The following is a 14,987-nucleotide window of genomic DNA, read 5'->3' as shown; positions in this document are numbered from 1 at the left end:
AGATCTAATGATGATACTACTAGATTGGGATACATTGGCACTAAAGAAGGAGAATCATCTAAAAGTGGTGAACAAAGAAGCAACAAAGGTAAGAACTACAAACCTACTTTCCATAATTGTGGAAAGATAGTCATACAACAAATGTTTGTAGGAGCAACAATGCAAATCAGAACCCTAAGAATAAATTCATGGGAAACTATCATAAGTGCCAAAAGCAAGGACATTAGGCACATGAATGAAAAACCAAGACTAAAAGTACACAAAGATTTGAAGGTTACTACTATAACTGTAAGAAGTATGGACATAGAGCATATGAGTGCAGATCCAAGCCTAACTAGTCATCAAACAAGTAAGCTAAGGTAAACCATACTGACAAATCCTACAATTGGGATTACAATACAAGGTATAGTTGTCACTATTGTCAAACGTATGGTCATGTTGCTAAGAATTGCATTAGAACACATTTCTGAAGTGACTATAGTAGATGGTTGAGTCAAACTATACGTTTTAGTTGTTTGAAGACTAGTGACATCAGTAAAAATTATCCAATAAGGTCAAGAGCACCTAGTATTGAATTCAATAAAGGAAAAGGAAAGGTTGATGTCAAAGAATTTAAAGTGTAGATGAACAAGATATGGAAGAAAAAGGAAGATTATAGCATATTAAATTCAGATGGGATAACTTCATCCAATGGATCAGGTGATCACACCACCTCCAACTAGGCAATCAAGAGGTATGTGTTGGACTAATATTTCAAAGTTTAATTATACATCACTTCCAAGGATTTAGTTCTGAAAAGATCACATATGCATGAGTAAGATACAAAGTATTGGTTAGAACCTAGAAAAAACCTAAAAGTTTTCATGTTGCTGTCGAGCATGAAAAGTTTCATTGTTACTGCTAAGTGAAAATTTAGTTGATGTCAAACTATTAAAGGTGATATTGTTGGCTGAGCTCATTGTGGTTGCTGAGCAAGGTAGAAATTACATGAAATCCAAGTGAGTCAAAATTACTATTGGAGCTGAGCTTATAGTTTTGTAAGCATTGAGCATTTATTGCAAAGTTTCAAGGTCTATATGGTCATTTTTTAACTCATTTGCAATCATTTGAGATTGAAGAAAGAACAAAGAGCTTAAGGTGAACTGAGTTGAAGGATTCAAGCATTTGTGAACTAGATTCACTGCTACTCATCACCAATCATCAGATTCAAAGGTATTTATCATGTGTTAAGTTACATTTTTTGACTTATCAAAAACCCTAATTATTTTAAATGACATCTAGTTATTCTACTACAGTTAGGACAGAAAGGAAGTTTTAAATGTTCAATTGATAAGTAAAGAAGTTAAACAATGATTTGTCAACTAGGATTTACAAGTTTTATAACTTTAATCCAAATTATAGATTTAATTCCCGATCTAGGAAATAATTGAGTGGCTATGTGTTTTAACCATTGAAATTACAAGAATATTTATGTTTAAAACACTTAATTAAATAATGTGTTTAATGCATATAAAAAAAATGGATGAGAGAATAAGAAAGAGAATAAGGAGACACAAACAATTTGATATGAAGTTCGTCTAGTTAGGACTATGTCTTCAGGTCCACTTCTCAATCGAGGGACTGCTCTATTAATTCTACCAAGCAAAATACTTTGTTTCAGAATCCAAGCTTTGAGCCTTCACAGTCTCTTTCTTCTTTTACAATTTTTGGTGTAAAATAACACCTTGTAAAATATCTCTTAAGAATTCAATAATTCCCTCCTATTAATCTCTCACAACAATTTTTTTCTCCCAAGGACTAATTTCCCACAAGAAGTTCTTCTCCCAAGTCTAATTGTCTTCTAAAGGACAATACTACTCCTTTTATACTAATTTTTTTCCTTATTTAGTTTATAGTCAAATAAAAAATTAATAACTCTTTTTAGCTTTTATAATTTTAAGCCATTTCTAAAAAGTTGGTGGCTAAGCTTGTATAAATAATACATTCCACACAAAATATAACATATTAGCAAATGGTGCAATGGTTGTGCAAGATTTTAGTGAAGAGGAGGTTGGGCATTCAAACTACTTAACTCGCATTTTTGTGGTTTACCAAATGATTCGGCAAATAATAAATAAAATAACGCTAGTTTATATCCCAAGATTTACAGATGGTTTAGTGGTGTGGAGGGAAAGTTGCCTTTGGAAGGATATGAGTTCGAGACTCATGACTAAATTTTGTTAAAAGCAAACCAATCAAACTAGATAAGATTGCCAACCAGATGCCATGTGGAAACTTTCAATTTGCTCAAATCTTGAAACGTGTTAACTCATTACTGGTACATATGAATCCAACTACTGACTGTACCTATTGATGTCATCATTTTGATTTAATCTTTTTACTATCTTCAAATGAGCATATCTTCCACATACAAACTCTATTTTTAATGAAAAAAATGTTGTTGGAAAGATGTTGATGAGATCTATAATTTGAAATCCACTATTGATTACTTTTGATATGGTCAAATTTTACCATTTTGGTCAGCCCTTGTTTCGCCTATTTGACCCAAACTTTGACCAAGGATAAATTTTGCACATGAGCTCCTTTTTCACCCATTCAAGTTGCATCAGGTTTAGTTTTCCAAGATCTTTACAGTGATATCATTTCTAAGAGATTTTGAGATTGTGGAATTTTGAGCCTTTCTGGATCCACCTGGATCAAACAACTAGCTTTTAGAGCTATTCCTGAGATTGCATACAAAGAAGATCCAATTGGTGTGTTATTGATGATACCACCAAAGGTTTTGATGATACAAGATGTAAGATGTTGCTACACTTGTAAGGTTGGGAGTATAGAAGACATGAAAACAAGATATTTGAATAGCCAATTATGTGTTGATGGAGTGTAGAAGGAAGAAAAAAAAATTGTTGAGAGAAAAGGGTTAACTTGTACCCTAGATTTCCCAAATGTATTAAAAAAAAAGGATTAAGATAGTGTTGAGCAAAATACATGATCAATCTGTATGGTTGGACATGGCCCTACCATGATTACGAGGAGAATCATTCAATGAGTAATAGGGTATCCTACCTTAGAAAGACCTAAGACCATGTGTAGTGATGCGAAGGAGGTAATTGAAAAGAACACAGGGGTTGTATGGAACAAATGAGGGATGAAAATTGACATAATTTTAGATCCCCTAATTGTATTTATGGTGACAATTATTGCTCACAAATTCTTTCAATCTAGCAGATTGAATAGTGTTTCTTGTATGGTTGTGGATTTCAGCTACAAGATAGTGAAGAAGGATCACTTTTATGAACTTGTCAAGTTACAACTCTAGCCATTATTAGAAAACTTGGGAGCCATAAGAAATACAAAGAGTGCATAATGCAATTTTGGTTCATTACTAGTTTGCATATTCTTCTATGTGCAAAACACATTTCCTTCATTTGGAAAAGTTGCTTGGAAGAACAATAGGTTTGTTGCATTACAAATTAGAGAGTTCATTGAGAAACTTGGGGATAATTTTGAGTCTGTTATGATGAGCTATTTGAAGACTTTAAGAAGTCTATGAAGTTGAGACTGAGAATACCAGTGTCACTTGTGGATACATACTACGATGATGTTTATTTACTTGTTGATGTTGATTTCACTTATGTTCAAGCATATGTTCCTAGGGTTAGATGGCTTAGTCCATTACCTTATGAAATCAATGTGGATGAGGCATCAATAGCCATCACAACATTATTAGTAGAGGAAGTTGACAAAAGTGCAACCTCATTCGACAATTGCAAGGAAGCCAAATCAAGAATCACAATAGATTTGAAGATAACTTTTGTAGTCAGAAAGAAAAATAAAATGGTGAAAAATCTTAAAGAAATATTTGGTGAAGGGGGAGAAGAGGAAGAAGAAGATGATGATGAGGATGAAGAAGATGAGTAACCTACTCAACCCCACTTGCACTAACACAAGGTCAAGGAGAAGACCAAAAAGAAGAGAAAGTGGAACAAAATGAAGGTACCGAGAGAGAAGAAGCCAGTGAAGCACCTAAACCTATAGAGAAGAAGAAAAGAAAAGCCAAGGAGCCTACAGTCCAGAAACCAAGAAAGGTTGTGAAGCTAACACAAAAAAGCCAACAATATCTGTCACCAAGGCTAGCATAAGGGCTACTACTAAGAAGACTTAAGAAGTTGAGAAGCTTAAAGATGAGAGAACTAGTAGAGCTACCAAGGAAGATGAACCTAAGAAGAGGAAAAGGAGAAAATATATAGCTCTAGTTGAATCAGATGAGGAGAAAATTGAGTCAAGTGACAATAGTCAATTTCAAGTGGTAAGCCATAGTCCCTCTTCTATTTTGGACAACTTGTGTGATAACATCGAAAACAATGTTTATTTATTAGGATTCACACATATTGAGTTTGATCAACTAGGAAAGGTAGAAATGAATAAGGTTGAAGAATCTATACACAAGATGATGACCACATTCAAGAAAACTCTAATTGAGATTTACAACTCTTTAGGCAAAGGTCTATATGACAGAATTGAGCAAAGATGGCAATTCAATTTAAGTATTGAAAGGAATATTAGGGAGACTACTGTTGCTAGAGTAATGCTAGAATTAGACAAGTCATCTATGAAAAATTCCATTAATAAATACAAGGGGAGATTTTCTCCTAAATAAAGGGCCTTCAACATCGTACAAAATAAAATTGAGGATGTTTTCAAATAGAGCACCCAAATATGGAAGGTTATTTATGGGCTATAGATAGAACAAGCTATTGAGCAAGCACCTAAAGAAGCAGGTGAAGAAAAAGATGAACAAAAAGTTATTGAGATAACAAAAGATGAAACTATCAAGGATGGACATAAGGGAAGCATTGAGAAAGAAGTAGATGTAGTGGCAACAGATGAAGAAGAGTAGCAATAGGATTATAGTGTACCTAAGGTACATATGCCAAGTGCCAGTCCCCCTCATGTCGGCCATAAAAGACAAAATGATATAATCAAGATAAAGGATGTTTCTAAAAATACCATGCAAGACATCAATCCTTTGACATAGGATGACCTAAAAAAGATACTACATGATTCAAACTTAGTTGCTAAACTTTGCACTAATCCTGTATTAGTAAGTATAGATGAGATTGATAAATTATTAGTAGGGGAGAAACATGACATTATTACATCTAGTGTGCCCCTAACACTTACAGAGGTAAAAGATCCAGAAGCACACTAGAGTGTTACCAGTAACACTCATGTTTCAATGCCAATTGTGGTATACCAAAGAGAAGGACACAATGACATCAAGTGTCAAGACTTTAGTGCCAAATGTGTCACTGCAAGAAACATTAACAGTTAAGAAGGATAGGACACCAGTCCAAGTAGAAATCAAAGAGAAAGAGAAAAATAACATCGTAGAGTTAGTTTTGGCTACAAAACCATAGCAACAAATAGCCATTCAGACATTGGTTTCTCTACTAATCCTTGTAACCCCTATTCCTAGCCAAACTCTTCATAGGCCGACTATAGAAGTTACACCACTACAGTCATCTAGGCCTAGTCCTAGTGCATCTAAGGTTGAAGAAGGTACATCTTATGGAGATGTCAACTTAGACGAGGTGATTGAACTACCAAAATTTGATCTAGCATCAATCACCATTGAGAAAATGAGCATATTGCAAGAGGCTCTAGCAAGAAAGAAGAATTAAGAGTTTCTAAGAAGGGAGCACAAGCAAAGACAAGTGTTATATGACATCAAAGACATATGTCTTGATGCATTTAGCCTCCCAAAGCCTAATGCAAAAAAACCAATTATTGAAAGATTGGTGAATATGGTGGACAAAATTAGTGATGTAGATCTAGACACCAATACCAAACTTTTGGAATAGTCTAAGAAAAGGTTTCTTACAAAGATGGATGAAAATATGTCTAGTACCATTGCACTCAAATAGGTTGACTTAACAACCAAAATGGAAGATGTGAGGAAGGTGTTAGAGAATATATTTTCAAGATCTATACACAAAGTTGTGTAATGTACCCCTATTCACACAAGAAGTGCAGAGACACATTGACCATCTAGAGGGAGATTTGAAGAAAATAGGCAACATTATACAACAGTCTCTTGGTCAAAGTTAGACTCATTTTAGAAATTTTTTGTTAGCCCAAGGTCAATTAGCTAAACTACATGCACAAGGTGCAAATATTTAAGCTGCCTTGATCAATATTCAAGCCATGTTGACCCCACACATGGAGGTGTTACATGAGGAACTAGCCTTTGTAGAAACATCGATGGAAAAAGATCCCCATATTTCTACTCATGAAGGCCTAGTAAACCTTGTTGTCAAGCTAGATTTTCAAATTCAAACTCCAGAGGTAGCGTGAAATAAATGGGATGAAACACTTAAAATAATCATGGAGCTCCATAAATAATTTTTGGACAAACACATTATTTGTGTACCACCCAAGACATAAGTGTCAAAAAAAAGGGATATTGAAGAAAAAGGGATATTGAAGAAAAAGGGAAATTGAGATGAAGAAAGGGCGGGGGCCCTAGCTCGGTTGGCTAAATCTTCCTTGTTGCAGGGGGTTGGAAATTGAGATGAAGAAAATAGAGAGAGTATGCTAACAATTGAAACAAATTTACTCAGCATGAGTATTATATTCAAAATTTTAGATAACAACGCAGAACAATTAGCTCAAGGGGAGTTATGAAGTTCTGAGGTATGACTGATAAGTCATTAGTTTTGTAAAATTTTGGAATTATGTATGTAATTCAAGTACATAATAGAAATTATCTGAGTAATGCTCTCAAGTGAAGGATATTCATGCATGACCAAGTATAATTGTCACTCATGTCAAAGGGGGAGATTTTTAATCTCAAATTGGTTTTGACATATGAGTGGTAATACACTTAAGTCATTTACTAGAAAGAGCTTAGTTCATATCGAACAAGTAATGTATGTCAAGCATAAGTTGTCAGATAGTGCATGTCAAGTGAAATATATAGTACGTGTCAAGCATCAGTATGTGTCGAGTAAATAGTTAGTGCTGAGTCACTCAAGTGCCAAGTAAATAGTTGATGTTGAATGATTCAAATATTGAGTGATCAATGGATGTCAAGTCATTTAGAGGCTAAGTTACAACATAGAAGATATAGTAGATGTCAAGCATTAGAGACTTCAAGTGTCAAGTAAAATAGTTTTTGACATAGTTGTTTGTAATGGCACAAACTTCTATGTAAACCATTTTTTAGCTAACTAAATGATTTCTTTGTGATTCTAGATGATAAGAATGAACCTATATTGAGGATCCCTTTGTAGTACATGCAATCGATCAATTAAAGGTATGGATTAAGCAAAAAAATAGATGAATCACAACCGTTGATTCATACCTAACCCTAAGTCACCTAAGTCTTCTTAAGGAAGGCAAACCCTAAAACATTATATGTATGAAGAGAGAAGTTTGCATGCACAAGAAGAGCAATCATGGTGGCTAAGGAGTTGTGATAGAGCAATAGATTGTAGAATCAGTTAGAGGAGAACAAAGAAAAGAGTCAGAGGATAGAAGTGATACATCTGATCAATGCAAAGAGGTGATCTATTATCTAGCAATAGAGTGTTAATCATAGGATCATTTTTGAGACATTCTAATAGGTGAATCAATTAAATCTCTTACCATAGTAGTCCTAACAGGCTATTGTAAATCCTTTAACAGGGTGCTTACTTCATTTTAAGTTTAAGTCTTTTAATCAGGCACACTTCTAATAGGGTGTTGAAATCCTTTAATAGGGTAAGATCTAACAATCTTGTAAGCCTTTAACATGGCAGACCTTTCATAGGGTAGATCATAGTTTATGAACAAACATTGTAATTTTCATTGGATACACTTTACAACTGCAATAGTAAAGATTTGTGGGTGTCATCCCCACCCCAGTTTTACCTTCTCATTGGAGGGTTTCTAGGTAACCAAATATCTTGTGTCATATGTGTTGAACGTTTATTGTTTTCATGCTATGGATGTACATTCTTAGTTTGATATTTTAGTTTACATGAAAATTGTGAGATGGATGTGTGGTATGTGTATTTCCAACAATAAGTCCTTTACTCACCAATAAAAATTTAAAGGGTGTCAATGTAGATGTTATTTTTTATAGAATACAGTCTAATGTAGAAGAGAAATTCATGGGTGAAATTATGGATAGTGATTTATTATTAGCTGCAACTTTTCCTCAGGTTGTGATAAGCCCTGAATTAGTTCAGGATTGTATTAATCATTATGGTATTAAGTCTAGGTTCATAAGGAATAATGATGTAAGTGGCTTTCTTTTAGTAAATAGAGACACAATAGTTTTCATCTTTAAATTGCCTAATGAAATATTTATTGAGTTCACTCCAACCCTGTATTTCACCAAGTTCAATGAATCCTTTGATAAGAACCACTCCTTTATAGCCCATCATTAGATCAATAATTTTTATAAGGATGGCTCATGGCTGCTAAAGAGGCTAAAAAAGACCATATGAAACCCCATATCCATGACCTGGTAGTTATGCTACAAAGGGTCAGATGTTCACCAGAGGCATTTTTATTTGAAGATTGGATGTTTTATTTTATTGATATTATGTTGGAAGGAAAGTGATACCTAGATTGAGCTGAAATCATAGCCAATTTAATGATGGATCAGCTAAAGTTGACCCAGACTATCAAAAAAGACTTATTTATGTTTTCCTACGTTATTTAATATTTGGCATGTACCCAAGGCCTTTCTCCCCTACCTCACAAACCTTAGGATAATTATATCTACATATATAATAATTTTCCTTCATTACAAAAGGACCAAGTGTTGGATAACTATAGAAAGGTTCATGATGATTTTCTAGGTAAAATTATTTTTTGAACTAGCAGGTATGAGAAAACAAAGAGTCTCAGTTAAAGCCTTGTAATTGACTCAAGTCTATGGTAGTCTGTTCACCTGATTCCCCAAGTTCACATATCTTAGAGTGGTGGTTTTGATGATGAATGTCTTAGACTTCCTAGGCCTATGTTGGATTGTTTCATATTGGCATAAATTTGTTGCCAGCTTGTTGTTGTCACCAAAAAGTTCCTTCCCAAAGACAAATGGGATGGTTTATTTCCTATGGGGATTGGTCAACTCTCGTGCAAGACCCTATAGGATGCCATTAATATTGGGAGTAGTTTATGTGCCTTCAATTTTAATTTTTATTAGGTTAGGCAGGGCTTTGATAATAAAGAGTTTGTTAAGAAGGTTTTGAAGGTTAGGGACCATTTCACATCTCTATGCCATTTGGAAGATTACAGGGAAGATTGTATGAATTAAAAAAAAAATCAAATGAAAAATAACTCTTGGCTCTTATTAAAATAGAATTCTTCTTTCCAATAGAAATTAAATACCAAAGGATTTTAGGAAGATCATTCAAAAAATTTTAAGGTTGAGGTCATAAATCGAGGAGAAATTCCCCTACCTCCCATTAACTAGTATGAACCTGAGAAGGATGATGTAATGAAAATAACTTTTAAAGTAATTGAATATATTAAATCCTAGCTTCAAATAAAAAATAAAAAGGGAATATCTCATGAACCATCTGAAGATGCAGTTCTACAAACTTTCCCTTCCCCCAATGTTAACATTATCCATTCTACTAATCTTGCAAGTGAGAAAAAAAGTCTACAAGCATTGACTGTTGAACCTGCCCATAACTTAACCTATTGTAAAAAGAATAAGGTCAAAGACTAGATTCAATAAGCATAGCAAGATCTCATCCCAATAAAATACTCAAATGGATCTTGAGGCAAAGAAAGAGCAGGATGCAAGTTCAATAAACAATGACCAATAGGTTCAAGCAACCTTGGATAATGTTTCTGATGTTATAGACTCATTGAATACACCAATAAAATATTTGATACTATTTGAAACTTCTTAATTAGTACCTAATTGGTTTAAAAATTTGGTAAGTACAAGAATAATCTTTGTACCAATGTTTCTACCTATGGAGGATATGGCTAAGAAGTAAACTGCTAAAACCTCCAAGCCCAAGAGGATAAAAAATGTTGCTCAATTAGTCACCAATACTAAAATAGGTGAATTCATAGCCAAAGTTTCCTTATAAAAGCCAAAGAATACTTCCATGGGCCTGAGCATCTAGAATTTTAAAATTACAAAGGTGGGTTTATGTGTGTTGAATAGGAAAACCAAGGAATATTGCTTGGAGGAATTGACTCAAAACATGTTAGACCGATCCCAATAGGATGTCAAGGAAAAAAGGGAATTGAAGTAGGTGATCAATATGATGGAAAATACATGGACTCCTTGGATGGTTTTAGTGTCCTACCCTTGGTTCAAGGCCCCTAGATATTTGATCCTACATCACCAAAAAAGGATATTGTTGAACCAGATTCAATGAGGAAAAGTTATGGTTGTATCCATAGATGAGTGAGTATATGTTGTGAATAAAAAAGGGAAAGTTTTCCTTTGACAAAGTGTCACTATTTTCAATGATGGTGCTTTTCTAAGTGAGGTTCAAATGCAAATACCCACCTAGAAAACAAAGGAAGACAAATGGTATGTCATGGTTATGAAGATCACAGATGTGGAACAATATGGTATAGACAAGTTCCTAGCTAACAACCCCCCAAAAATGGTTGATCTTGGTGTGCTGTATATGATTAAGAAAAAAATGAGTTGGGGATGTTCAATATCTAGGTCAACCATCATGAAGGCACATAACATTAAAGCAGAGATCAAGCACATGTACAACAACTTCAGCAAGGACATATGGGTCATTTTCTCTAGTGGTCTAACTCAGTTTAATGAAGGAAACCTTGAAATTGAGCCATTAATCAAGTCCTTTGAAGAAGATTTGAAAGAAACCAAAGATCTAGCCAACCTCATAGCTACAGATCTCATGAAGGTCTCCCATATCAACATTATAATTCTCCTTTACATAAAACACCTTCTAGACTACACTAGGTAGATCACAGGATGAAGTGGGATAGTAATGTATAGAAGATGCAAGTATTGAGTATGCAAAATTTTAATTCCACTACACTACAAGAATTTATGGGCGTATATTATAGTTGGAAATTGGAACATGGCATGATTAGAGACTAGGAGCATACTAAAGATAAAAGGCATGACTTGCCTACATAACGGGGGGCTTTTCTATATTTATTTCATGTTAGTTTGAACTCATAGGGCTTGTGCCACTTTAAAAACAATTATGTTATGATAACTACTCTTGTTAACTTTTGAGGGGGTTGGCTTTTTCAGGTAGACCTCCTTCAACATTAGAAACTATTTAAGATAGGTTATTTAGCATTTTTAGGGTCTAGAAGAAAAGGAAAAGATGGACATCCTAGTTTTTGCTCTTTGTTGGTAGATTATAGAATGTTATCATTTTTATGGTAATGCCAAAATTGAATTGATACTTTATATTCAAGATATTTTGGTTATCACTGAACTTTGGATCAATTTAAGTTGAATTAGTTTCATAAGAATTGCGCAAATCTATGCTATCCCACACTATGTTGAAGGACATGACTTTGTGAATGGTTCCTTTAAAGTTCACGTACTATTTTGATCTCTATGGATTGATGTTTTGATGTACTTTTACACTACTATTATCTTCTAATAGAATTTTGAATTATTATGATCTTTAAGAGATTTTTTATATCTTTGGGTTCAATCTAGTACACTTATAATTGTCTTATAATCATGGTCTCTCATCTAAGAATGAGTTGCATAACCATTTTATTTTTTTCAGATAAAAAACATACATGTGAGTTATCATTTTGGGATTCATGGAATATCCAACAAGGGATTTGTACCTCATGTACTTCAAAGGGTGGTTAACTATGGAACCTACCCAATTGTTTTGAACTCTTTTGATCTTCAAATATAAGGTAATAGGATCTATTGATAAATATCAAGAAGAAGAAAAAATTGGTCACCAACATATTTTTGGTGACCCTACTAGAGATTTGAGTAATTGATGACATGGTTTGTTTAAAGAAGCCTATTGTAATGGTGGACCATAGTTATACCGCATGATGACATCTTTCTATTTTTTCATTTGAATTTAGGCTTCTACAATACTCTGGAAGATATCATTTTCAAGTTGAATATAGTAACTTGGAACCTAAAAACTAGTAACTATCAATATCAATAAATATTGAGGTTCCTTCAAAGAGAAGAAGAATTAGTAGAAATATTGAGAGGTATTCCTATTGTTCAAGAAAGAGCAGCAATAGATAGGGATGCTCTGAACCCTAGGAGGGATTAAAATTTGTCCACAAGAGTACAATAAGGTTGCTAAGCCTATGCATACTAGAACCAAGAGGTACAAAGGAGTTAGAAACCAAGATTTCAAAGCTATACGTAATTAAAAGTTTACCCCTGATCATACTCAGAGGAGAAAGAAGAAAGAAAAGTCTACTAGTAAACCCTCCTCTCCACCTCTTGTCCCTCAACCTTCATTGATAGTTCAAGCACTCACTTCACTTGAAACCGTTGCGCCTCTTTGTGTAAATATGTAACCCCTAAAATTTACATTACCAAACATAGCACTAAATCCTTATGGACAAACAAGAGGCCCTTTGAACTTAGGGGAAAACCTAGGAGCCCCACCTAAAGGATCTCAAGATGTATTTCCCTTCTTTAGAGGTGATGGTAAAATTTCTACCAAAGATCATTTGAGTGCATTTCAATGAGCTTGTGGAATTTTAGATGGCCTTATAGAAGATGTGGTCATTTGAATTTTTGTCTAAACTCTTACGGATAATACAACTGAATGTTTTCATCATCTGCCTCAAGCATCTATAACCTCTTGGGATGAAATGGTAGTTGTGTTCATGTTTGGATTCAAGATGCAAAAATATGAGCTTACCTTGCTTCTTCAATTAGGCTAGCTGAAGAAGGAAATACAAGAACTAATGAGAGAATTCGTATCATGAAAGTTCAATAAGATTATGAAAAGGATCCCTACAAATTCTAGACCAAATACTAAGAATAAGAAAGAACTATTTCTTAGCACCATGCCTCTTAATATTAGTTTTCATTTGTGGAAGGATGGGGTTCAAGATTTGGTAGTAGCTCAAAGGTCATCCATTCAGCTCAAAGATGTGCTCATCACAACTAAAAAATGGAAATAAGATGTGCAAAACCAAGGTGCATCATCATCCATGGCTACTAACCTAGTTGTCCAAAGACTAGTAAATGAAACGATCACCTTGAAGAGGCAAATACAATCTAACTCTCCTTATCTAAATGATCCATATCAAGATGCAAGGTGCAAGTAATACAATCTACCTCATGGAAAGAATATAACATACCCCTAACCCCACCTATAGATAGAAGTCACACTAGGGAAATAATAATGTGATCCTTTCATCTAACTATAGATCATGATGGAGGTACATGTCTAGATTGGTTGAGATACTTGCAAACAAATGCCACAAGAGATGAACTTGGAGAAGCTTTGATAGAAGAATAGAATGTGGGAACATTAAGGAATCATGGTATATTTTATATAGAATATGAATAATGATCCTGCCTATGTGGTCCAAACCTAAAACTAGAGAAATTCTAAATTCTCACCAGGAGGCAACACACTGATTGGTTTGTCTAAAGGGAAAGAATGAATCAAAAATACCTCTTCTATAGACATGAAGGTGAGAGATGATGCTAAAGTTCATCAAAAAAGTGTAGCTAGTGGCCCTCCTCTTCCTCATTTGATATTGTAGAGTTATGTAAAATGCCTAGAGTAATTATCTCTACTATCAAGTACTTGAAGTCTAACTCTAAATAATTGGATAATCTAGTCAAGTATGTTAAAGGAGAAATGGGTCCAATGTCTCAAACTAACCATTTTGAAGAGAGTACACCTCCTGCTCAAACTCCCATCTTTCTATGTGAGGACAAGAAACTTGAGAGCCTTGAACCTTCATAGTTACTAGAAGTCTATGGGGGAAATAGTAAACCAAATCCTTTCTATGTGTCTCTATTGTTGGATGGTAGAGAATTGAGCAATTATATAATAGATTCAGGAGCCTCAAATAATATTATGCATGCACCAATCACAAAATATTTGGGCTTACCCTCACCAAAACTTTTGGAAAATCTTATTCAATTGATGGTAAGCATATACCTTTAATGGGTTACGTAAAAGATGCATAAACAGTTTTAGTCATTTGCCCAAACAAGAGGGTGAAATTGACCGTCCTAGTCACAAACATCCCAACAAGTTATAGATGCTACTTAATTGTAATTTCTATAAAGACATGGGGCAAGGAGGGAGATAAAAATGGATTAGTGAGAGGCCATTATACCCATAGGGAAGAACAATATCAAACTTAAGTCTAAACCTGAAAATATATATATATCGTATTGCCTTCTGATGATCCTAAGGTCTAAACTTTGTATCACAAAAGTCAATTTGGAAATTATGTCATCTTTCCAAGAAATGAGGTTGAACCTTCAACAAGTTCAATGAAGAAAGCTCTAGGATATAGAAAATTGATTTTGATAGGAGTTATTCCAGTACTAGTTTGAGCACTAGGGTGGTGTTGATATCTCCATTAGGAGAGGATTTCCCTTCTTCTTTCAAACTCAATTGTAAGAATACTAATAACACTACAGAATATGAAGCCTTACTACTTGATTTGCAAGAAGCCAAATATAGGGGAATCAAATGCTTGGTCATGAGAGGGGATGCCAAAATTATTGTGAACCAAGTCATAAAATTGTATACAGTGAAGAATACAAGATTAAATCATTATAAAAGCAAGGTGTGGGCTAAGATAGAATTATTTGAAGCATTTTCAATTGATGTCATTCCTCAAAGTTCCAACACTCGAGTGGATTCTTTGGAAATATCAACATTACTCTTGTTACCCTACCCAGATTTTAAAATGGACACATATAGGATTAAAATGGTTTATTGACCCAACATTCCAGATAATGTAGATCATTAACAAGTTTTCAATATTGATGATCAAAT

The sequence above is a fragment of the Cupressus sempervirens genome, chromosome 1 (genome assembly GCF_028749045.1).
Source record: "Cupressus sempervirens isolate cs-2001-9-10 chromosome 1, ASM2874904v1, whole genome shotgun sequence".
NCBI lineage: Eukaryota > Viridiplantae > Streptophyta > Pinopsida > Cupressales > Cupressaceae > Cupressus > Cupressus sempervirens.
The sequence above is the reverse complement of the archived record's forward strand: the minus strand, read 5'-3'. Positions refer to the sequence as shown.